At 37.6% G+C, this 26,289-nt stretch overlaps 1 protein-coding gene across 5 annotated transcripts in view; it reads right to left on the reverse strand.

Moving 5' to 3' along the window:
* SHROOM4 (shroom family member 4) overlaps positions 1 to 26,289 on the reverse strand; it is a 289,985-nt gene that overhangs the window by 124,104 nt on the left and 139,592 nt on the right. Inside the window, exon 1 of one of the 5 annotated variants that reach the window (XM_030934162.1) lies at positions 25,013 to 25,083. The exons of the other annotated variants lie outside the window; for them this stretch is intronic. The gene's annotated coding sequence lies outside the window, so the exon portion shown is untranslated. Of the gene's footprint in view, positions 1 to 25,012; positions 25,084 to 26,289 lie in introns of those variants that run through there. 5 annotated transcript variants of the gene reach the window in all.

Below are 26,289 nucleotides of genomic sequence, written 5' to 3' on the forward strand. Positions count from 1 at the left end.
AATTACTGTTCTAGGGTATATCTATGCATAAAAGACAAATTAAGGAAAAAGAGCTCAAGATAACTAGCAGTAGGAAAACAAGGAAAAAGAAGTGTTATACACTGGGCGTGGTGGCTCACTCCTGTAATCCCAGCAGTTTGGGAGGCCAAAGAAGGCGGATCATGAGGTCAAGAGTTCGAGACCAGCCTGGCCAACATAGTGAAAACCCGTCTCTACTAAAAACACAAAAAAATTAGCCAGGTGTGGTGGGGTGCACCTGCAATCCCAGCTACTCGGGAGGCTGACGCAGGAGAATCACGTGAACCTGGGAGGCAGAGGTTGCAGTGAGTGGAGATTGCGCCATTGCACTCCAGCCTGGGTGACAGTGTGAGACTCCATCTCAAAAAAAAAAAAAAAAAAAAAAGTGTTATGGTAATAAAAGAATACAAATTTCTAGAAAGAAGTGCTCAACAGTGCCCAAAGCTGCAATGATGAAGCAAAATAATATTTATTAAGTAACTACTATTTCCAAAGGGCTTATGTATATCAGCTCATTTACTCATGTAATAAAGTAAATATCATTATCCCCATTTTATAGATAACAAAACTATGATTAAGTAACTTACCGAAGGTCATCTAGCTTATATGTGATTTGACACCAGTTCTACCATATAATAATGGCTTAAAAACTTACTGAAAAATTGCTCATTAGAAAAGGAGAAGAAACTATGCTCCTTGATTTTTTTTCAATCTGGAAGACATTAATTCACCTTGGAACCATACAGAGGAGAGTGGCATAGTAGTGGTAGGAGTAGAAGGCAGACTGCAGTGAGGAAATGGGAGGTGAGAAAATAGAGCCAATGTCTAAGATGTTTGGCTGTGAAGGAAAAGAAATTGGTAGTTGGATGAGGATAAAAGTTATGGGCAGATTATGTTTTTAGGATGAAGAGACCATCTGCAAATATTTATGTAGAATTTTGATTAATTTAGATTAGAAATTTCATTCTAAGGCTCCAGGACAATCTCTAGTACCAACCTCTCACTTCAATATCACACCAGTTCTACCTACTCCCTACAACTGCCCATTGGCTATCTATATTTTCTATCACCTCAAACTGAAAACAACAAAAACCAAACAAAAATTGATACCAAGCCTAGCTCTTTCTATTTTTGTTCTGTTTGTTCATTTTAAATCCTTAAAGGTCTGACTGGCTCAAACCTGATAATCACTGTGTACTCCTCCTCTTCTTCGGCCTTTATACTGAATTAGTCACCAAGTGCTGGCTTTGAAATATCTTCCCCTATTAACTTGCCCTGTCTATTCCTACTGTCACTGCTCCCTGTACTACATAAGCAATCGTGTAGTGTGAGCTCCTTACATCCAATCCAACCCACACCAATTTTCCACAAACACCCATCTCATACTTATTCAACTGCTTGCAATCCTGCAATGGTTCCCCATTGCCTACTAAGTAAAGCTTGCTTTTTCTGGGCCTTCTATAGATTGTTCACATTTATCTCTCACTGAGCCCCCATATAAATCTTAAGTTAGATGGACCTCCTTTATGTTTCCCAAAACTACATTTCTTTTCATCCCTTTTTTATGCATTCCTATAAACTATTTAGGAATTAAGCCAAGCTCCCCCTCTTGTTTGCAAACATAGTGTTATGTTTTCTGCCTCTAATCTTCAAAATCACTTGCTGCTGGCATCACTCATTTTGATAATCACGTACTTCCTTGCTCAGGCATTTTGCCTATGTATGTCTTATCTCTCTCAACTAGAGTACAGGGTTAGAGCATACTCCTATGATCACCACCACATTGCTTAACATACATGCTCAGCACTCAAAAATATTTGTTAAATCAATGAAATTGTATCATGGGACCTTGCCATTTGAAGAGATCATTGGTGAATTAATTTTGGAAAATGCCTTTTAAAAAAACTCTCAAATGCCATATTAAGAACAACAATACACATTCACTGAATATGTAGCCAGTATCAGGTACTTTCTCTTGAAGTACCTATTTAATGCGTACCAGATCCCTGTCAGGTGAAAGTTATTACTCTGAATTACCATCAAGACAAGACTATGAGATGTTTAAATACTTGCCCAGTATTTCCACTACTTCTACAGAGTACGCATAGCCTGCATTCAAAAACCCCAAGTCCATTGTTCTATTCTCCACAACACAGACTTTTTTTCTTTCATTTTTATTTTTTAAACAGGGCCACATTGTTCTTACTTGAATTAAAAAGATTATTTTTCTGTACTTTTGATATGAAAATTCTAATTAAGAAAATAGGTAAATAATGAGTATATTTTTATCTCGAGTTTAGTGTCTAATTACAGTTTCTGTGACTAATGAGAGAAAGTACCTTTATGTCCCCAAAGTAAACTTGTACCATAATGCAAAGGGAGATGAGATGCAGCTGGGTGCTGTATTAACATTCATAATTATGCATCATATGTTCCAAAAATGAATTGTTGTTTGACAGCAAGGGAAATGACAATAGTAAGAATTATACCAAAAGCACATAAGGTTAATCAATATATAATCAACTCTCAAATATGCACATTTTGGATGTTTTCTTTTATTGGTGTTTATGATTTACTATTTAGAAACACTGTAAATTAATCTACTAGAATATATTTCCCTATTAAAGATGCCTGAATTGAAAACATGCACATACAAAGTGAATACATTTTTAATGACACATAGTAGATATATTACTTAAGGGAGATTTTGCTCCACAAACACAATAACCTACACATAATGAGATGTTCTCCAGCAATACTTGGTCTAAAACACACACACACCACACCATACACAACACACACACACAAATACACATACACACACTTTGGGGACAATTTAAACCTAATTGGGAGAAAAAGACTAGATTAAAAACTCACTTTTCAGTATCTTCTAATGCATACATTATTAAACATAGCACACCCCAAAGAAACAGGAGGAATGGAGAATACAAATGACAACATTTTCCCACTGACTGAGATCTAGCTTCAAATCAGAAAAGAGGATGCCTTCACCCAACAGATGGCTACTAACGTCTTAACGTAAGGAGCCAAAAATCATCACTTCAGTTGCAAGCAGACCCACACCTAGAATCTTAACCCTCATCCAATCTAAAAGCTAATTAACTCAGTTTATTCTTCTGTGAAGACTGGTGAACATCTCAGGTCGAGGCAAAGTTAAAGCCTGGGTAACTGAGAAATCCTCAATTATCCTCTCAGACCAATTTACAATTTTTCTCTGGGCTCTACTGGGGCGTCAAGGTTACTACTGAGGATAACATAGGGAGAGGCAAAGGAGAAAGCATGCACAGCTTGATTTTTAAACTCATACAAGGATTTCTGAAGAACCCAGTTAAAATATTTCATTTAAAGCCTCTGAAAATATTACTGAGACAGAGGTAGGTAGGTACATCAGTAGGAACCAACTGAGGTGCTACAGAGAGCAAACTAGATATGAAGTCAGATAGATCTGGCTGTGAGACAGTGGACATGTCAGTTACTTCATTTCTTCGTACCTCAGTCTCCTTATCTGTAATGTGGGGATATATTTATCCCTACACCTCATAAGAGAGCTGTGCCAATTAAATGACATGATGCATTTGTTAGATGCTAGCACTGTATTTCGCCCACCATATGTGCTGGGATAGAGGGACAGAACTAACATTTACAGAGTGTCTATTAAATCTGAAAGTAATCATAGTTCTGGCCAAGCCTCTAAGTTAGGTGGGAAGGCACCATGGAAGAACTCTTCATTCTGGATTGAAATCCCTAAGGAGAATTTTGTTTATCTTTTCCTGGTCTTAACATTTTCAGACCAACTGTTGGGCCAAGGACCGATACAGCACTATCACAGTGAGCTGCAGAATTATGATACTCCTAATGAATGGAATTCTCCAAAACTCAGCCCCATTTATATAGGGACAACAGATGGGATCTGGAGTCAAACACAGGGACTGAATTTGAGTTTCAGCTCTGACACTTATTAGCTTCGTGGTCTTAGACAACTGACGTGTCCATTTGAGCCTTGGTTTGCTATCACTATTATATTCCATGATGGCATGAGGTCTCAGGCCAAGCAAGCTACTCAGATCCTGGGATATAACATACAGGCAATACAGAGCTACTTTCCCAGTCTAGCTGTGACAAACCAATGGTCATTGCAAGCTTTTACCCTGATGAGTTATGGGGAGAGGAAAAGAAATTATTTTTATGGTGATAATTTACTGTGGCATGAAAGGGGCCTCTAGCAATTCTTCTTGTTCTAGGAAATTCATCATAATAGTGATTCTGAATCACATATAATAGACCAGCCATACTCTCCATCACTTCATGAGCGACCTCTCCTACTCATCCTTAAACTTTTCCTTTACTCAACTCCAAGCCTTTCTCAGGAAATAGAAAGTAGAAAAGAATCATACACAGTTACACATACTGAGAGAGACAGAGAGAGAGGAGGTGGGGAGGCAGGAATATAACAAGAGAAACATTTCTTAATCTCATACAAAATGCATATACCAAAACAAGTTTTTAATTTTTCTTCAAAATATTCCATTATTTTGGAAGGGCCATGGGTGCTTTAAGAAACATCTTTCTGAAGTGCAAAGAGGGAAAACTTCAGGTAAGTAACCTTCAATGTGTGTAAATTTAAATCATGCCTTTTTTTATGACTGAGAGAAGGGCAGGTGATGTTCTACTCTTTCCCCTAAAGGAAAAGAAAACTACCATGTATAACTTCTCAAAGACTATTCAAAGGCATTCATTAACTTTATACTTAACAAAATTGAGGGATATTCTACACCTTCATCACAGAAAAAAGGAAGAATATATTTCTGCATTAGGAGCCAGAGACAATCATTTTTAGCCGAACAAGGGTGCCAGAACAGCCAACCCATGCTTTCCCTTTGATTAGCTGGAAAGCAATCAATGCACTCTTGTTAGATTGGAGCTTTCACTCAAAATAGAAACTGGCCTGATGTCCAAAAAGTCGGCAGTTCAGAGACTAATCCCCAGAAGGGATCTTGACATTTGCGTTAAGACCCAGAGTTGGCATGCTCATCAGAACCCAAGTTTAAGACAGGCTTGAAGAAGTTGTTAATAGACTGGTGAGGCATATTCAACATCTTCAAAATTCACACGTTTATTTCATCAGCTGAAACAAACAGCTTAGGTACTTAAGGTTTGCTTCATTTAGCTGTTTTAATAAAGATATTGGGTTTTAAATAAACATATTTATTTAACTTTAAAATTTATTAAAGATATGGGGAGGTAATACTTATAAATCTTAGGATTGGAGGCAAAAACACTATTTATTGAGACTTCTGCTTCTGGGTAAATGGAGATGAACTTTCTCCCATTCCTTTCACTAATATAACTAGAACCCTTGGACATTATGTATAAAACAAGCATAAGACAACTCTCGGCTGACTGCCTCTGATACCATTCATTAGGAGAAAATATTTGCAAAACATATTTCTGACAAAGGACTAGTATCTAGAACATGAAAAGAAATTTTAAAACTTAGGAGTAAAAAAACAATCCAGTTAGAAGGGTCTTAATGTAATGAAAATGATTTATATTACATTAAGAAGGCAAACCAGTGAGGGACCTTGAGTTCCAAGGAATAACACAGTGATAAGGTCCCTGGCTTTTCCTTTGACCTTCTATAGCCCAGATTAGGAGCTGAGAAGCAACAACTTGGAAATACTTGGGGGCACAGATCAAATGAGCCCCAAAAAGAGCCTGCTCTCACTATCCAGAGGACTGGGAGAGGGGTAGACACCAAGACATAAAACTTTTAGATAATAACTGCTCTACTCCCTCCAAACAGCACAGGAAAACTGTGGCCCCAGCACCCCTCATGCCAACAAAGGCTGAGTGGGGAACCTAGACTTCCACTCTGACTAGGCTATTAATAAGGTATCTCAAATCTCCTCCTTCAGGTGTTGGTAGGAAAGACCAAATACAGAGACAGGACTTTCATCCATGCCAGGTGACAAGTCTCCTACTCATGATGTTAATGGAGAACACATGGGGAGCACAGGCATCCACTCCCCGCTTGGCAGTAATAAGGAGCCCCTCCTCCCAGCTGAGGTGGTGTTCAGAGGCAGCCTACTGGAGTGTTAGAACCTCCACCACTGGCCAGCAGTAAGCAAGCCACTCCCCTTCTCTGTGGTGTCAGAGGAGGCACTCCCAGCAAGGGAGGTATCAGTGGAAGCCTAGCAGGAACAAGCAGCCTCCCTCCTCAGGTATCAATAGAGACCAAGTGGAGAGCCCGGACTTTCTACCTCCACATGGCAGTAATCCCACGTGGCAGCGACCCCCATCGCTTGCCAGAGTGGTGTCAGAGGAAGCCAGCTAAAACAGAAAGTTTAAATATGATTCAGAGTCTCAAAACATAATATCCTAAATGTCCAGATTTCAATAAAAAATCATTCATCATGCTGGAACCAGGAAGATCTCAAACTGAATGAAAGAGAGATAATCATGAGACACCAGAAGATCACAGAAATGTTAGGATATGATAAAGCACCCATCATAAAAATGCTTTAATGAGTAATGACAGACATGCATGAAACAAATGAAAAAACAGAAAGACTTACAAAGAATTAACAAGTCTTGGCAAAGATGTAGAATATATAAAGAAGAACCAACTGGAAATCTTAGAACTTAAAAATACAATATTCAAAATAAAAAACAAAATGAATACAGGCATACCTTGGAGATATTGCTTTGCTTCCAGACCATTGCAATAAAGCAAATACTGAAATAAAGTGAGTAACATGAATTGTTTTGGTTTCTCAGTGCATATAAAAGTCATGTTTACATTATATTGTAGTTTATTAAGTGTAGAATAGCATTATGTCTAAAAACAATGTACAAACCTTGATGAAAGGGTACTTTATTGCCAAAAAATGTTAATGATCATCTGCGCCTTCAGTGAGTCATAATCTTTTTGCTGGTGGAGGGTCTTGCCTTGATGTTGATGGCTACTGGCTTCTCAGGGTGATGGTTGTTGAAGATTGGAGTCGGTGTGGCAATTTCTTAAAATAAGACAACAATAAAGTTTGCTGCATCAATTGACCCTTCCTTTCATGAGAGATTTATCTGCAGCATGCCATGCTGTTTGACAGCATTTACTGGCAGTAGGATTTCCCTCTCCTCTCTCCTCTCTTCTCTTTCAGACAGAATCACTCTGTCACCCAGGCTGGAGTGCAGTGGCATGATCACAGCTTTACTGTGGTCTCTACCTTCCTGGGCTCAAGCAATCCTCCTACCTCAGTCTCTTGAGTAGCTGGGACTTCAGACACATGCCACCACACCCAACTAAAATTTTTTTTGTAGAGTTGGGGTTTCCCTATGGTGCCCAGGTGGTCTTGAACTCCTGGGATCAAGCAATCCAAATGCCTTGGCCTCCCAAAGTGCTGGGATTATAGGCGTGAGCCACCGTGCCTGGCCTGACTTCTTTCAAAATTGGAGTCAATCCTCTCAAACCCTGCCACTACTTTATCAACTAAGTTTACGGAATATTCTAAATCCTTTGTTGTCATTTCAACAGTGTTCACAGTATCTTCACCAGGAGTAGATTCCATCTCAAGAAACCACTTTCTTTGCTCACACATAAGAAGCAACTCCTTGTCTGTTAAGGTTTTATGAGATTGCAGCAATTCAGTCACATCTTCAGGTTCCACTTCTAATTCTGGTTCTCTTGTTATTCCTACCACCTTTGCAGTTACTTCTTCCACAGAAGTCTTGAACCCCTCAAAGTCATTTATGAGGGGTAGAATGAACTTCTTCCAAACTCCTGCTAATATGGATATTTTGATCTCCTCCCTTGAATCATGAATATTTTAATGACATCAAAACGGTGAATCCCTTCCAGAAGATTTTCAATTTGCTTTGGCCACATTCATCAGAGGATTAACTATCTATGGCAGCTATAGCCTTACAAAATGCATTTTTTTTTATTTTGCTTTTTAAAATTATTATTATACTTTAAGTTCTGGGGTACATGTGCAGAATGTGGAGGTTTGTTACATAGGTATACACGAGCTATGGTGGTTTGCTGCATCCATCAACCCGTCATCTACATTAGGTATTTCTCCTAATGCTATCCCTCCCCTAGCCCCTACTCTCTGACAGGCCCCCGTGTGTGATATTCACCTCCCTGAGTCCATATGTTCTCATTGTTCAACTCCCACTTATGAGTGAGAACATGTAGTGTTTTGTTTTCTGTTCTTGTGTTAGTTTTCTGAGAATGATGGTTTCCAGCTTTATCCATGTCCCTGCAAAGGACATGCACTCATCCTTTTTTAAGGCTGCATAGTACTCCATGGTGTATATGTGCCACATTTTCTTTATCCAGTCTATCATTGATAGGCATTTGGGTTGGTTCCAAGTCTTTGCTATTGTGAACAGTGCTGCAATAAACATACGTGTACACGTGTCTTTATAGCAGAATGATTTATAATCCTTTGGGTATATACCCAGTAATCAGATCACTGGGTCAAATGGTATTTCTGGTTCTAGATCCTTGAGGAATTGCCACACTGTCTTCCACAATGGTTGAACTAATTTACACTCCCACCAACAGTGTAAAAGTGTTCCTATTTCTCCACATCTTCTCTAGCATCTGTTGTTTCCTGACTTTTTAATGATTGCCATTCTAACTGGCATGAGATGGTATCTCATTGTGGTTTTGCTTTGCATTTCTCTAATGACCAGTGATGGTGAGCTTTTCTTCATATGTTTTTTGGCCACATAAATGTCTTGAGACATGTCTGTTCATATCCTTTGCCCACTTTTTGATAAATAATAAGACTTGAAAGTCAAAATTACTCCCCAATCTATGGACTGCAGAATGGATGAGTTCGCAGGCATGAAAATAACATGAACCTCCTTGTACATATCCATCAGGGTGTTTGGGTGACCAGGTGCATTGTTAATGAGCAGTAATACTTGAAAGGAATTTTCTGAGCGGTAATTATCAACAATGGGCTTAAAATATTCAGTAACCATACTGTAAACAGATGTGCTGTCATCCAGGCTTGGTTCCATTTATAGAGCACAGATAGAGTAGATTTGGTATAATTCTTAAGGGCCCTAGGATTTTTGGAATGGTAAATGATCAATGACTTCAACTTAAAAGTCATCAGCTGCATTAGCCTCTAACAAGAGAGTCAGCCTATCCCATGAAGTTTTAAATTGAGGCACTGACTTCTCCTTTTTAGCTATGAAAGTCCTAGATGGCATCTTCTTCCAATATAACGCTGTTTGGTCTACATTAAAAATCTGTTGTTTATTGTAGCCACCTTCGTCAACGATCTTAGCTAGATCTTCTGGATAATTTGCTGCAGCTTCTATATCAGCACTTGGTGCTTCACCTTGCACTTTTATGTTATAGAGACAGCTTCTTTCCTTAAGTCTCATGAACCAACCTCTGCTAGCTTCAAACTTTTCTTCTGCAGCTTCCTCAGCTCTCTTAGCCTTCATGGAATTGAAGAAAGTTCGAGCCTTGCTCTGAGTTAGGGTTTGGCTAAGGGAATGTTGTGGCTGGTTTGCTCTTCTATGCAGACCACTAAAACTTTCTCTATATCAGCAATAAGGCTGTTTCACTTTTCTTTTTTTTATAATTCATGTGTTCATTGGAGTAGCACTTTTAATTTCCTTTAAGAACTTTCCTTTGCATTCACAACTTGGCTAACTGTTTGGTGCAAGAGGCCTGGCTTTCAGCCCATCTTGGCTTTTCACATGCCTTCCTCACTAAGCTTAAGCATTTCTAATTTTTTACTTAAAGGCAGAGCTATGTGACACTTCCTTTCACTTGAAGACTCAGAGGGCATTGTAGGGTTATTAATTGGTATAATTTCAATGTTGTGTCTCAGGGAATAGGAAGGTCTGAGGAGAGGAGGAGTGACAGAGGAATGGCCTGTCAGTACACACAACATTTATCAATTCAGTTTGCCATCAATTCAGTTTGCCATCTTATATGGGCACAATTTGTGGTGCCCCAAACAATTACAATAGTACCATCAAAAAATCATTGATTACAGACCATCATAACAAATATGATAATAATGAAAAAGTTTGAAATATTGTGAGAATTACTAAAATGTGACACAGAGACATGAAGTGAGAACATGCTATTGGAAAAATGGTGCCAATAGACTTGCTTGACACAGGTTGCCACAAACCTTCAATTTGTAAAACCCACAATTATCTGCAAAGTGCAATGAAGTAAAGTGCAATAAAATTAGGTATGCCTGTAATCTCAACAGTAGAATGGAGAAGACAAAAGAATCAGTACACTTGAATATAGAAAAATATAAATTACCCGATATGAACAACAGAAATCAAATAGACTGAAAAAATAAACAGAGCCTCAGGGATCTTTGGGACTATAACAAAAGATCTAACATTCATAGTACTGAAGTACGAGAAGGAGAGAAGAAGCAGAACGAGACTAAAAATATACTTGAACAAATAATACCTAAAACCTCCCCAAATTGGCAAAAGACATAAACCTGAAAATCCCAACAGGAAAATGAAGTTCTCCCAGGTAAGAAAATCCCAACAGGATAAACCCAAATAAATCCATACCAAGACACATCTTAGTCAAAAGTCTGAAAGCTAAAGACACATTACTGATATGCGAAAAATAATTTGAATGACATCATATTTCTCATCAGAAATCAATGGAGCCAGAGGAAGTGTCACAATATTTTTTTCAACTACTGAAAGAAAAGAACTTTCAATCCAGAATCCTATGTCAAGAGAAAATATCCTTCAGGAATGAAGGAGTCACTAGGACACTCGCAGATGAGGCAAAACTAACAGCATTCACCACCGGTGGACCTATTTTAAAAGTATGGCTAAAGGAAGTTCTGTAAATGGAAAGGACATGACAAAAGAAGGATTCCTGGAATATTAAGAAAGAAGAAATGACATAGAAAATATGTATATATGTATATGGGTAAATAAAATAGATTTCCTTTTTCTCTTGAATTATCTAAGTTATGTTTGATGGTGAAAGCCAAAATTATAACATTGTCTGATGTGGTTCTAAATGTATGTAAAGGAAATATTTAAGACAATGTTACTATAAAAGGAGGAGCATAAAGAGATGTAAAGAAAGGTAAAGTTACTATACTTCAAATTGGTAAAATGACAACATCAATAAACTGTGATACATGATGTACATCTAATACCTACAGCAACCACTAAAAAATTAATATGAAGAGATATACTCAAAATCTCTAAAGATAAATCAAAATGGGATTCTAATTAACGTTTAAGTAACCCACAGTAAGGCAGAGAAAAAAGAAAGTAAAGAAAGTAAAAAAGAGAACAAAGAGAAAACAAAACAATATTTAAGCCCTAACATATTAATAATTATGTGAAATGTAAGTGGTCTAAACACACCAATGAAAGGACAGAGATTGGCAGAGTGCATAAAAACACGATTCAACTATATGCTGTCAATAGTAATTTACTTCAAATAACACAAGCAGGTTGAAAGTACAAGGACAAAAAATATGCCATGTAAATACGAATGAAAAGAAAGAGAGAATGGCTATATTAATAGCATATAAAGTAAGCAACAAAAGAAATAAAAAGCATTCAGATTTGGAAAGGATAAAATAAAACTGTCCCTTTTTGGAGATAACATATGTTGAAGATCCGAAAGAATCTAAAACAACAAAATCAGTCAAACAAATAAAACAAGTTCTGCAAGTATGAAGCATACAAGATCAATATACCAAAAGCAATCACATTTCTGTATACAAATAATAGACGTGAAAAATTAAAAACAATACCATTTACAGTTGCTGCAAAAAAAAATGAAATGCTTAGATATAAATCTAACAGAACATGTATAGGATATGCATGCTAAAAACCACACAATACTGAAAAAAGAAAAAAAACACAAATAAATAGGAAGACACAGTGTGTTCATGGATTAGGAGACTCAATATAGTAAACATGTTAATGTTCTCTAAATTTTTATACATATTTAATGCAGTTCCTATCAAAATCTCATCAAGATATTTTCTTGATATAGATACAATTATTCCAGAAAGGCAGAGCAACTAGGATAAAGTAATTTTGAAAAACAGGAATACAGTAAGAATCAATCTACCCAATTTCAAGACTTTGATAACTATAGCAGTCAAGACTGTATGGTATCAGTAGAGGGTCAGACACATATATCAATGGAATCAAATAGAAAACACAGAACTAGACCCACACAAATATGCCCAACTTATTTTTGACAAAGTTACAAAAGCAATTCAATGGAAAAAAGATAGCCTTTTCAACATATGGTACCGTAACAATGAGACAACAACGCGTCTAAAAACAAACCTCGACCTAAGTCTCATACTTACACACGCACACAAAACCTCAGAATGGATCATAGACTTACGTAGATGTAATGTAAATGTAAAACTATACATATTTTAGAAAAAAATAGGAGAAAATATTTGGGATCTAGGACATTGAAAATAGTTTTTAGACTTGACACCAAAAGTATGTATTAATTCATCAAAGGAAAAACTGATAAATTGGATTTGAGTTACATCATTCATTCTTTCAATAATTGTTAACATAGACTATTATGTTGTAGATACTGAGACTTTACAGATAATTAAAATGCAGCCCCTGTCTTCAAGGAAATCATAGTTTAGTAGAGAAAAGCAATATCTAAACTAACAGTTATGATGAGATGTGGTTAAGTGCACAGAGGATAGAGCTCTCCTGTAGGGATGAGGAACAGTTTGTAATACATAGCAGAAACATTTAACAATGAGCAGAGACTTAGCAGGTAAAGGAGTGGAACACTATTCCAAGCAAAGAGAACAGTATCTGCAAAGGCAGAGTCATGAGAGGACGCTGTATTGAGGGAATGGTTAATATGTTCAAGGAGGCTAAGTGCATGAGATTTGTCCATGTGTTCTCATCATTTAGAGAGGGGAACAACACACACTTGGGACTTTTGGAAGGTGGAGGGTGGGAGGAGGGAGAAGTCAACAAAAATAACTAATGGGTACTAGGCTTAATAACTAGGTGATGAAATAATCTGTATAACAAACCACCATGACACAAGTTTACCTATTAAATTTTTACCTATGTAACAAACCTTCACTTGTACCCCTGAACTTACAATAAAAGTTTTAAAAAATGAGATTTGAATGAATACATATCTGAGGTAGAATCAACAGGATTTGGTAACTGATTTGATAAAGGTGAAGTGGGTAGCTGAGAGAAGAGGGGATCAAGATGCTTCTTGAATTCTTACTTTAAAGGACTAGGACCATTAAACGTGATCAGGAACAGGAAAGGAGGAGAGGGCATTCTTGTTTCTGGAGGGGGGAAAGTATTAAAACATATTGAGTTTGAGGTACCTGTGTTTCTTGGCAAAAATGTCCTCCAGACAACTGGAAATATGAGGTTAGTATTGAGAAAATAGTTCTGAACTAGAGATGTAAATATGATGTGATGTGTGAGGCATCGGTATTCAAGTAGTTGATGCTATGGTAGTAAATTGTGTTACATACTGAAAGGGCACACTGAGAAGCTGGGTGTCTGAGAGACAAAAAAAAAATTGATAGAGCAAAGTCCAGTGTTCCTTTTTGACTATTTGCCATTTGGTCTTCACAAAACTAGTTTAGATTCCCCTCATTGCATGAACATTTAGAGAACTCTGGCTTGAATAAGACAAAGAGATGAAAAGGCTGCCATTTCTCAGCCATTGCTGCCAACTCCCTTCTCTTCTATCTCCACATAGCATCTCTGGGGAGGTAAGGATCTGCTGAAGTCAGTAAAGAAAATTCCATAACTTTCTTTGGTGAATTATTACTGACTGCAGAAAGTGATTTAGTTCTCTAGAAGACCTAGCTAAAATCCTTCCTGCTACAAATAATACTGTTTCTTCATGTTCTGTCTTAATGGAAAAAGAAAAGGGTTAGATACCCCATTGTATGTATCATGGAATTATGTTTCCCAGTCTGGACAGCATGGGGAAGTAGATTTTTCAAGACAAATAAAGTGGCTGATGGGAGGCCCTAGGGTTGACAGGGAAAAAGATGTAGATAAGATTATGGGATTCAATTCTTGGTATTCTAGAAAAGTAGATTTTTTTTCTAGTCCTTAAAAGCAGTCATTAAATCACTTCTTCTTGTCTTACAAAACAAATATATGAAGAATCAAATACACAGTTTATTTATTTTGCAAGGCAAAACTCCCCTATGGACATTAAATTGGCTGTGAAATGAGTCAAGTCGGCAGTTTTGCTTTGATTTTGTTTTGTTTTTGTGTTTGAAACCATCCATGGCAAGTGGCTATTTCTAAGGGCTTGAAAATTTTATCTTCTCTGGGTTGAATAATCTTGATTCTTTTACAAAGCCTTCACTTGAATGACTTTTCAATCCATTAATTATTTTATAGCACTTCCTTGATTGCTCACCAAATTCTTTGTACCCATCTTTAGCTATTATGATAGGATCACTTTAACTCTCTGATCAAAAACTGCATTTAAATATTGTTCAAAACATTCTGTTCTGTGCAAGGGATATAAGCCCTTGAAAAAAACATTTCAGAGAAAAAAAAGTGTCAGGCCCTGTTGTTAAAGGAAGTGAGCTGTACCGGAATATTAATTAAGTCCAGTTATTGTATCCAAATTAAACTGGTGTCTCTTAATTCCAGCTTGAAAAGCAGCAAAGTGGAAGGAAGAAATGCAAAGGATAAAAATAGAAAATATTTCCTGCTTAAAGAAAGAGAGAAAGGGGATTTTTACATACATAGTGGCATCACTTCCTTAATGAAGCTATTCCTTTTTCTATAAATTCTGTCTGGTGTGGAAGTACAAAGAATGGTGGAAGGAAATCTGAAAGCAAAGATGTTGAGCAGGTAAAGTTGGGAGTTTCCCACTGGTAAGCTCCAATAGTCAAGGCTAAGGGAACATATCAATGGCCAACATAGTGGGAACTATAGTTAATCCCTGAGAGAGGCAGACTTGAGTATTTTAGACACTGAGGGAGGCCCAAGGATGAAAATATGCTTCCAGAGAACATTTTCATTTTATTTGAATTTGAATTAAGATTTGGGATGAGCTGATAAAAGGCAAATTGAAGGAGTATCATACCCGGTGGTGCCCTAGCTGTTTATTGTTTTTAAAAATTGTTCTACAATTGCCAGTGGTGTTGGTTAATGTTAATCTGTCTCAACACCAATATCTAGGATTTTTAATAGATAAAAGACATAATTTTCTCTCTTCCTAATGTAGTAAAACATGAAGTTTGACTTGACTGGTGAGATTGAGTCTAGAAAAATAAAGGGGAAAAGACAGCTAATACTTCTAAAGATGCTAAATTCTAAGTATCTGCATGCTCTCATTTAGTCCTCAGTAGAAATCATTGAAAAAGAGATGAGAAAAGGGACTCAGAGATATTAAGGCAGACGTCCATCTTATCAGTCCACTGCTAATCTTATACTGGTGGTCCTAGGTGTTCTTCCCAAAGTGTCATTCATGCATTCATTCATCGACTATTTGTTTATTCATCAACTACTGTATTCCAGGCTCTGAAGCCATGTCCTGGAGAATAATGGTGAAAAACACAAGGCCTTAGCTTTATGGAACCTTACCGGTTCCTGACCAGTTCTCCAAGTTTTAGGTAAGTCTGAGTTCTCTATAAGTCAACCTATTGACTTCCCATTCTACATTCTGTTATCTACCTAATCAGTGGGTGTTCTTTTGGTTGTATGGCTGTGATCAACTCAAGTATGAGTCACTCAAAAGAGGAAAAACAAAATGACCAACCTATCTTTTCTCTGACACAATCAACCAAATTAGCGTAGGAAAAAGTTATTAGGTCACATCCAGTCCATCCTGGGAACAGAGCAAAACCACTCCTTGTATTATGCTACATTATTTTTCAACGAAATTGTCCTGCCTAATTGTAAATAATTATGAATGACTCAGTGGCAAAGTTTCCACTATTTCCTCTCAAAGGTTAGCCCACGCTTTGGTAATTTTCAGCATCAAGATGGTTTTTCTGATAGTCAGCCCAAACAGCCCTTGTCCTGATTTCATCTAATTATGCTCTGATCTACCCTGATCTCATTCTATGCAGTTCCTCTTTTGCTGCTGTATTTATATCCTTCAAATATAGCTATATGCCTATCATACCGAATTCTCTCCCCTCTCCACCATGGCTGACTTAATCTTAAGCTAAACTCAGTAGACAAAACTGCAACCCCACCATAACTTCTAGTCATCTCAGTATTTTCTACCCTATGCAGAAAACACTAACTAATTTCTTGTAGTTCTGGGGTCAGACCTTCTAGGTCTCTGCCTATACACCGGGCAGTGGGGCAGGTGTCCAGAGACCACAAACTGCATTTCAATGACATCCTGTCACTTCTACTCTTCTACTTCTCTAGGGCACAGAAGTACTTTTTCAGTGATTTTTTTCTAACCACATGTTTTGAGGGTGGCAGAACAGATCCAATTCAGAAGAATATCTTAGAAGATTTTGTTGACTCTATCTGGGCGCAGAACTTATTCATTCACTCTCACACTCAACTTTTGTTGAAAACTAGCAGTGTCATACCCTAGTGAATCTGACATGTTCTTTCTCAAGGAATTCAGAGTCTAATACAGGAGATAAACAAGTCCCTCTCCCCAGTTTATACCCTGCCACTCTCCTTTTCTAAAGAAAATTGTTTACATATACAATTCCTTACCTCCCATTCATTCTTCACTGAAATTGGGCCTCTGCTCTTAATAATAAAGCCTTTTCTGCCAAAGTCAACCAGTAACCTCTGAATTAGCAAACTCAATGGTCTCTTTTCAATATTCATCCAACTCGAATGCAAGAATATTTAGCACTATTGATTGCTGGACTGCTTTTTCTTGAAATCCTCTCCCTGTCCTTGGTTTCCATGACGCCACTCTCCCACATCTCCTCCTACATTTCTGAGTGCCCTTTCTTTCTCTTCTTTACACCACTTTCTCTGTTTCCTCTCAGCAGACAGCTTCTCCTTATATTTGATTTAAAAAGATAAGCATTGAGAAAAGAACTTCCTCTTCTTTCCACCACTGCATCACCAACCTACCCTGCCTTATCTCCTCTTAATATGGGTGAATTATCCTTATTCTTAACGAAGTTCAACTCCCACTTCTGCTCTGATCTTCCCAAGGACCTTACCTCTGCAATTATTTTTGTCTATGTTGTCCATTTCTTTTCTATACCATCAATTTCTCCCTTGCTACTGAATTATTTCCATTAGCAGTCAGATATTTAATATTTGTGATTTTCAAATTTCCCCTCTTATGTCTAATATACTTTTATTGAATATGTCCCTTTAACATATATATTGTTTTGTGTGCATGTATTTTTATAGTTAAATAATAATTGTACATACTTTGGGGGTACGTGATATTGTGATACATGCACATAATACGTAGTGATCAAATCAGAGTAATTGGAATATCTATCACCCAAACATTTATCATTTCTTCATGTTAAGAATATTCCAAATCTTCTCTTAAAGCTATTTTTAAATATACAGTAAGTTATTGATAACTATAGTCACCCTACTATGCTATCAGACACTGGAACTTATTCCTTTCTTTTAAAAATTAATTTTATTAACTGACAAAAATCACCATATATTTATCCCAATTGCTTCTCAAGCTAAAACTCTATTTTTCTGTACTCCTTTTACAACTAAACCCCTAAAAAGACTTACTACCTTCACTTCTTCACTGTCCACTCTTTTATGAAACAATTCATTCAGGCTTTTGTCTCTGGGTTGCCAATGACTTTCATGTTGCCAAAATCAATAGGCAATTCTCAGAATCAATGTCTCATCAACATTTGACACAGCTGACTACTCCCTCTTTCTTGAATCAGTTTCTTCACTTGCATTGTGGGATACCACTCTCATTTGGTTTTTCTCCTACCTCACTGGCCACTTCTCCTCAGCTTATTCTTTGGGTTTTTCTTCATCTGCCCTATCTCTAAATATTAGAGTATCCCAGGGCTCAATACAAGGACCTCTCCTCTTTGCTGCCTACACTTAAAAAATTAAAGGTGACTTTATTTTATCAAGATTTAATTTCCTCTTAATGTCCATGTTTTTAGCTTCTGCCAAAATTAGAGGCTGCCTCCTCAACTGGTCCAACTTAGATTTAAAAATATTTTTTACCTTGAAATAATTTAAAATGTATGATAGAGTTGCAAGAGCAGTACAAGGAATTCCTGTGTAGCCTTTATCCAGAATCACCAACTGATTACATTTTGTCACATTTGCTTTGTCACTCCCTCTCTCTCTAGACATATAAATTCATATGCATGTATGTATTTACTCATCTATTTCAGAGTTAGTTTCAGACCTCATGCCCCTTTACCTCTAAATACTTTAGTTTGTCTTTCCTAAGGACAGAAATTATCTTATATAATTACAGTACTATTATCAAATTCAAGAATTTTTACTTTAATATAATACCATTTTATAATATACTTAACCCATTAATGTTTTCATCTGGTGTCAAAGCTTTATCAGAGGGTGACTCCAAAATTTAAATATTTAACCTTGACCTGTTTTCTCAATTCTAGACTCTTCTAATTTCTTAGTTAACATTAGCATGTAGCTGTCCAACAGACATGTCATTACATGTACAAAGTTAATGTGTATAAAACCAAGCTACTTCTTTCCTACTTCTTCTGATTACCCATAAAACGTGTTCCTCCTCCAGTCTTTCTCACCTCAGTAACTGGTACCACCCAGTTATTCAGGTCAAAACCCAAGGAACCATTTATTCCTTGCCTAGCCATTCCCTACTACAACCCTGCACAATTCATACTTCAGCCATCAGCAAGTCCTCCAAAACGAATCCTAAATCTAACAACTTTTTACCATCTCCATCACTAAAATCCAAATCCAACTCATTACCTTCTCTTGCTTAAATTATTCCAAGTAGCCTCCTAACAAGTTTTCCTGCTTCCTCTCTGCCCCCTACAGTCTGTTTCCCATACAGCAGCCACGGTGATCGTCTACCAATCCAAAACTAATCATACCACTGTTCTGCTTAGAACTCTCTAACAGCTTCCCTCTGCAAATAGAACACATTTGAACTTCTTACCAGAGCCTCCAAGGCCCTATGTGATTATAATCCTTGACTTCCTCTCCTTTCATGCTTCCTTTGCTTACCACACTCCAGTTTTAAAGCCTTCTTTCTGACCTTTGAATACATCATGTATTTTTTCCATTTAAGCTCTCTTTTACTTGATATTCTTCTGGCTGGAAAGCTCTTCTCCCCAGATCTTTATATGGCTGCCTCTTTCTTACCATTTAATTCTTGGTTCAAATATCTTCATAGAGGTAGAGGTCTTCCCTGAATGAGCTGAAGTCTCCCCTGCCCCTGCTGCTCCTACCACACCCACATTTAGTCATTTTATATGCCTTTGCATTGCTTTATTTTCCTTTATAGCACTTACCACTAATGGATATAATATGTTTGCCTATTTGTGATTATTGTCTACTTCTCCCATTCCTGTTAGACTATCAGCTCCAAGAGGGAAAGGGCTATTTTGTTCACTGATATACCCCCAGTTCCTAAAATAGTACCCGACACAGACTATGGCCCTAGTAAATATCTGTTAGATGAATGAATGAATGGTTCCTCTCTTTGCATTTAGCTCACATATGTCCCCCAGAATCTGGTCCCTGATCATCTTTTCTTCTCTACATTACAGTTTCTGGAAGATCCCATCCATCCCAATGGCTTCAATTACCATCGACCCAAATAGCTTTCAATTTAATTATTGAGTCCTTTTTTTCTTTGTGTACCCAAGAACCATAGTTACAACTGCCTACTGGTCCTTTATATTTGGACGTCTTACAGATGCTTCAAATTCCACGTGTCTAAAACTAGCTCATTATTTTCTTTCTTTTTGATATAAAGCATATAAAGTACCAAGTCAAATGCTCAGTGTCTAAGAGGCACTCAATAAATGCTAGTTCTTATAAATAGCATTTGTAACTAGTATCTTTTAACTCCATCCAATTTGGCAAGAAACCTTGCACTCATCTTTGACTCTATCTCTTTCCTTTGCCGAATCCACCATCTCAGCTTTCAAGTATTTGGATGCTTGACAAGCCAATACCCCTAAAAGTCTCAGCCTCTAATCCTCACTGCAATAGCCCTTACTGCCCTTGCCTGGCATACATTCATTCCATTCAATTAGCTATTCAGTGAGTATTGAGCATGTAACCCTGCTAAGCACTATGATCACTATAATAAAGATACGAGTAAAAACCATACATGGACACTGCCCAAAATTTACAGGTGGGAAATAGACAAGTAAACAGGCTGTCATGATTCTAGATAGAGGAAATTAAAGGGTGTTGTTTATAGGAGGAAGCTTAATACAGTCTGGGGATATCAACCCTAACACTTCTTAGAAGTGGTAAAGTCTTGAGTGTTGAATAAGACTTAGCTGAACAAAGAAGAGGAAGGAGCAGTCATCATTTTGGGAAGAAGGAGCAGAATGTGAAAAGGCACAGAGATATGAGAGAATATGTTGTAGTTGGATGTGATGGTTAATACTGAGTGTCAACTTGATTGGATTGAAGGATACAAAGTGTTGATCCTGGGTGTGTCTGTGTTGGTGTTGCCAAAGAAAATAACATTTGAGTCAGTGGACTGGGGAAGGCAGAACCACCCTTCATCTGGTGGGCACAATCTAATCAGTTGCCAGTGAATATAAAGCAGGCAGAAAAACATGAAAAAGAGAGACAGGCCTAGCCTCCCAGCCTACATCTTTCTGCCATGCTGGATGCTTCCTGCCCTCGAACATCAGACTCCAATTTCTTCAGTTTGCGGACTCAGACTGGCTCTCCTTCCTCCTCAGCTTGCAGATAGCCTATTGTGAGACCTTGTGATCATGTAAGTTAATACTTACTAAGCTCCCCTTTATATATATATATGTGTGTGTGTGTGTGTGTGTGTGTGTGTGTGTGTATGTGTATCCTATTAGTTCTGTCCCTCTAGAGAACCCTGACGAATACATTGGAGAAATATAAGCAGTTGAATGTGGTCATAACATAAAGTGCAGGCTTGTGCGGAGATGGCAGAGATAAACAGGCGTTCTATTTTAAGGGGCCTGTTCACCGAATTAAGTAGTTTGGATTTTAACCTGAACACAATAGGGAACTTTGAAGGGTTTTGGTGAGTAAAGATTTCACAATGAGGTTTGCATTTTAAAAGATGACTCTGGTTGCACTGTGGAGAATAAATTCAGGAGGTCGGGAGCATGGCAAAACTGGAGGTAGGTAAACAAATTGAGAGACTTGCAGTGAGCAAACAAGAGAGAAGAAGTTTGAGAAATTTTCAGCATATATAAAAATGGCCAAGACTTGCTCAATTAGATACAGCAATAAGGAGCTCAAAAAACTGGGTTCACTGTGAATTGTTCACCTTTATAGAGGCACACAGGAGGAGAAGCAGATTTTATCAGGGTTTGGAGGTAGAAGTTAATGACTTTAACATATAGAGTTTTGGAGATACATGTGGGGTATAAAAATGAAGATTCCTAGAAAGAAGTGGTATAAATGGGAGAGAAGTATGGGACGGAGTGAGAGATTTAGAAGTCTTATTTGCTAAATTAAATCATGGAATGAATTAAATCACCCAGAATGTATCATGTTAGAAGAGTACAGAAACTTGTGTAGAACTTTGAAGAATATTAATACATAAGGGTCAAGTAGAGGAAGAGGAACCATAAAAAAGGAATAGACAAGAGAAAGCAAAGAAAAACCAGGGGAAGCATAGCGTTACTGGAGCCAAAGGAAAATAAAATTATTAGAAGACAGTAATGTTCAACAATGTTAAGCTCTGATGAGAAGTTGTACTGAGTTGAATGGTGCCCCTGCAAAACTCATGTTCACCCAGAACCTTTGAATGCAACCCTGTTTGGAGACAGAGCCTTTGCAGATGTAATTAGTTATTATGAAATCATACTGGACTTAGGCAGGACCTAAGTCCAGTGACTGGTGATCTTATAAGAAGGCCACATAGACACAGACACACGAAGACACAGGGGAAAAGGCCATGTGAAGATGGAGGCAGAGGTTGGAGTGCTATGTCTACAAGCCAAGGAATGCCTAGGGTTGTTGGTAAACACCAGAAGCTAGGAAGAATCAAGGAAGGGCCCTCCCCTAGAGCCTTCAGAGAGAGCATGGCCCTACCAACACTTGGATTTCAGACTTCCAGTATCCTGAGCTATGTAATCTCTGCTATTTTAAGGTACCTAGTCTGTGTCACTTTGTTGTGACATCCCTAGGACACTAATACAGAGGTGAAGTAACACAGGAACCAAAAGGAGTTCATTGTTTTAAATAATTAAGAGGTCACTGGTAATTCTGACCAGAGTCACTTGAGGAATATGGTGGGAGACCAAGTTAGATTGTTATGGGTTGTGCTTGTGAATGGAAGGTGAAGGAGTAGAAATAGTGAGTGAAAACAGCTTTTCAAAGTAGTTTACCTGTGAAAGAAAAAAAAGGCACAATACCTAAAGATGACTATAGGTCTTGGAAAGGTGTTTTCAAAATAGGAGACCTGAGCTGGTTTGTAGACTTAGGGGAAAAAACTAGGACAAGAGAAGGATAACAGGTTGAAAATGCCTGAAAAAGGGAGAGCAGAAATTAAAGGAGCAAGATTTCTTTTAAAAGTGTAGGAGAATGAGGTCCAGGACACCTGTGAAAAAATTGGGTATGTCCAAGTGAGGAGGCAAACTCTTTTAAGATATACCCCTTTGGGTTTCAGAAAGATAAGGATAGAAGAAAGTCATGTAGATCCGTCTATACAGGGTCTTAAATGCTGGGATGAAGTATTTAGACTTATTTGTGGAGGCAGTTGGGGTTTTTTTGAGAAAGGGAATGACATGAGCCAGGCTAAGCACAAGAGAGACCTCATAACTCATGAGATTTACCCAAAGCACAATTACTGCTGATTGAAATAAATACAGAGATGTACTTTAGGAAGATTAATTTGGCAGAAGTGCAGAGAATGGGTTGGAGGGCATCCAGACAAGAGGTAATGAGTCCCTGGCAGTAGCAGGACGAAAGCAAAGGAAATAGATGAGATGGATATTAAAAACGCTGCAGAGGGAGCTCAGAAAGGACTTGGGGACTATTGGGAATAAAAGAGGGAATTTAAGAGGATTCCACTATTGTGAGCTTGATTGACAAGGATGGGAAAGATGCCATAGACTGAAATAGAGATATTAGGACACCGGAGGGGGGTGGTTGGGTAAGGGTTAATGTACACCTTGGAATGGAAGTCTGGAGCTCAGAAAGAAGGGAAAGCTGGGGAGAGAGATCTGGCAGTCTTCTATATCTAGGAGAGAGGTGAAACCTTTGGAAGTGGATAAATTCATAAAAGATGAATTGGCAGAGGAAAAAGTTAAGGCAAAGGATAGAATCACAAACTTACTTTAGGTACAGAAAGGAGACATTTCCCCCAAGTACAGAAAGGCTTCCTAGAGGAGGTAGCAAATGTGAAACATCCCAGAAACCATGGAAAGAAACCTTGACTGGTAAGAAGAAGTTGCTGGTTCTAGTCTAATCTACCTCCGTCGCTGTGTGGCCTTAGGAAAGTCCTTTCTCATTCCAGTCTTCAGTCTTCTCACCTATAAAATGAGGTCACTGAATACAGTGATTACAGAAACCTCTTTTAGCTCTAGCAGTACATTTTCCTTTGATTGGAGCTTGACTTTGGCCTTTGTTTTGGCAAGAGGGGTACATAACTTTCTAGATCAAGAAATAGTATACAAAGGCAAAGAGGCACATTTAAGAAAGAGAAATGAATGAATTCAGAACTAGTCATTTTCACAACTTGAGCTATCCAACCTAATGATCATTCTGATTGACAATTATTAGGGTACTATGTGATTGATAATAACACCTGGTCTATGAGTTGTGTAATGAAGTTTTTTGTTGTTGTTGTTGTTTGTTTGTTTTGAGACAGAGTCTCGCTCCATCGCCCAGGCTGGAGAGCAGAGCGTGAGATCTCGGCTCACTGCAAGCTCCACCTCCAGGGTTCATGCCATTCTCCTGCCTCAGCCTCCCGAGTAGCTGGGACTACAGGCGCCCGCCACCACGCCCAGCTAATTTTTTTGTATTTTTAGTAGAGATGGGGTTTCACCGTGTTAGCCAGGATGGTCTCAATCTCCTGAACTCGTGATCTGCCCGCCTCAGCCTCCCAAAGTGCTGGGATTACAGGCGTGAGTACCCCTGCCCGGCTGGATGAAGTTTTAACCAGTATTGTACTGTCTGCTAAAATCAGTACTGAAGGATAAGTACTGCCTTCCTTTTACTTAGGAAAAAGAAAAGAGCAGTTACCAAATGGCTACTCTGTTTCAGGTACTTTCATATATTTACCTAAAAGGTAATTTATATGAAGGCAAGATTTTCTTTTAAATCTGTTGTATTAACTGATACATCACTAATACCTAAAATAGTGCTTAGCACATAGCACTCAATAATGTTTGAATGACTTGAAAAATATACGAATATATTTTATATATACATATATTTCATATATGTGTGTATATAATGTCATTTGATCATTGTAACAAACTTGCAAAAGAGACATTAGTGTTCTCATATGGACAGGAAAAGAATGGCTAAAAGAGGTTATATAAACTCACTCAAAGTCACACAACCTGTAGGTGTTGTGCCAGAGTCAAACACAACAGATTTATAAGCTCCATGTGGGCAGGGAATGTGTCTATGTTCTCCACGGTATCCCCAACAGCTAACTCCATATCTAGATGGAAGTAACATTTAATAAATATCTTGTGAATAGAAGGAAGCAGGCAAGCAAACACACACTTGTGTGAACCCATATACCATTCATTTTACCCTATACCAACCACATCATTGCCCAAATTCAAAAGAATATTGAATCTCAAGAATTCAGCAGTTTGCCTACCATGTTTGTTGGCTTAAATAGTCTGTGACTTTTTATTCATTCTCACTTGTAGACTACGATGGTTCTCTTTCAGTCTTTTTAAGCTTTAGAGAGAGCCTCAAGGTCTTCTTTTTGGAGAATGCTTTATACCAAGGGCCAGCAAACTTAGTCTGTAAAGGGCCAGGTAGTAAGTATTTTAGGTTTTGTAGACCATATAGTGTCTGTTGCAACTATTCAACTTTGCCATTTTGGTGTTTAAAAAAAAACAAACAAAAAAAAAAAAAAAAACACACAGCTATAGACAACACATAGATAGATGAGCATGCCTGCTCCAATTGCTTTTATTCCAATAACATGTTAATTGGAAAACTAGTTAGCAGGACGGATTTGGCCACAGACCATAGTTTAGCCCACCTCTGTTTTATATTATTTTTATTTTTCTCTCTCTTGCCTTTTCAGGACTTCTCTAACACTGTGCCAACTGTAAACATCTTCCTATCCCTGGTATATTAATACATGGCAGGACAACTTCAGTTTTAACAAGTTTCAACAGTTGTAACCCCTTCCATTTAATTATAGATGGCAGGAGTATTATGACAACAACAAAGACAGGACAGCTAGAGAGGCTGGCAGGTGGCCTACACAAGACTCAAAGATACGGCAGTTCATTCCTTTTCATAATCTTAATGCTGGCCCAAGATCTGGATACCAGGTTCATATAATAAAAACTAGATTGTTTGCTTTTTGATCAGTGTACCCAAAATTGATCAGTTATTTTAAAACAGTCTTACAAATATCCATAATCATAATAAACTGAATGGAATGTCATGTGCCAATTTAAGTGACCATGAAAAATATAACTATCAAGAAAACCAGTTACTCATAGTTCCTACTTCCCTAAATAAGGATGTTTAAAAAAAAATCCTGAGTCCTTCCTATGTGTCATAGAGTGTACTAGGTGCTAAGAATACAAGAGTGAATACGCAGCACCTGTTCTCATGTTTCTAGTCTAAGGGTCATTTTTTTTTTTTCTGCATAGAGCCAAATAATAAATATTTTAGGCTTTTTGTGTCACACAGTCTGTCACAACTCAATTTTGCCATTTTAGTATGAAAGAAGCATGAATAGTACATAAATGAATAGGCGTAGTTCTGTTCCAATAAAATTTTATTTATGGACACTTACATTTGAGTTTCATATAATTTCACATATCATGAAATACGATTCTTTTTTCCACCAACCATTTAAAATATATACATATGTGTATGTATGTATGTGTATATACATATATCAAAGAG

The sequence above is a fragment of the Rhinopithecus roxellana genome, chromosome 7 (assembly GCF_007565055.1).
Source record: "Rhinopithecus roxellana isolate Shanxi Qingling chromosome 7, ASM756505v1, whole genome shotgun sequence".
Lineage (NCBI taxonomy): Eukaryota > Metazoa > Chordata > Mammalia > Primates > Cercopithecidae > Rhinopithecus > Rhinopithecus roxellana.